The following is a 332-nucleotide window of genomic DNA, read 5'->3' on the forward strand; positions in this document are numbered from 1 at the left end:
TCCCCCCGTAATCTGCTGCATCCCAATACCGTGTTCGGAAAGAAAATGACGTGTAGGCCGAACCCCTAAAGGGAATAAATAGGAGATGGGAGGAAAATATATATTTCAATATTTTCCCTCGCAGTTATATCATTGGGTAATTATACTACATATATATTTCGTGCATCAGGGAGCCGCTATTATACCTGGCGTTTTTTTGTTTCACTTTCACTTTCGAGATTCGCGATCGCACATACTCTGTTTATACTATGGAGCGGCAATACTTACCACACATTTTACAAGATTAGATGTTTGTCAGTGGTGCTGAGGATCTGCAAATCATTCGCCATCGT

At 41.0% G+C, this 332-nt stretch overlaps 1 protein-coding gene across 1 annotated transcript in view; it reads left to right on the forward strand.

Moving 5' to 3' along the window:
• The window catches only part of tmem39a (transmembrane protein 39A), a 12,226-nt gene that overhangs the window by 2,181 nt on the left and 9,713 nt on the right, over nucleotides 1–332 (forward strand). The gene's annotated exons all lie outside the window — the stretch shown is intronic.

This window comes from Sinocyclocheilus anshuiensis, unplaced genomic scaffold (assembly GCF_001515605.1).
Source record: "Sinocyclocheilus anshuiensis isolate Anshui unplaced genomic scaffold, SAMN03320099.WGS_v1.1 scaffold1128, whole genome shotgun sequence".
Classification (NCBI taxonomy): Eukaryota; Metazoa; Chordata; class Actinopteri; order Cypriniformes; family Cyprinidae; genus Sinocyclocheilus; species Sinocyclocheilus anshuiensis.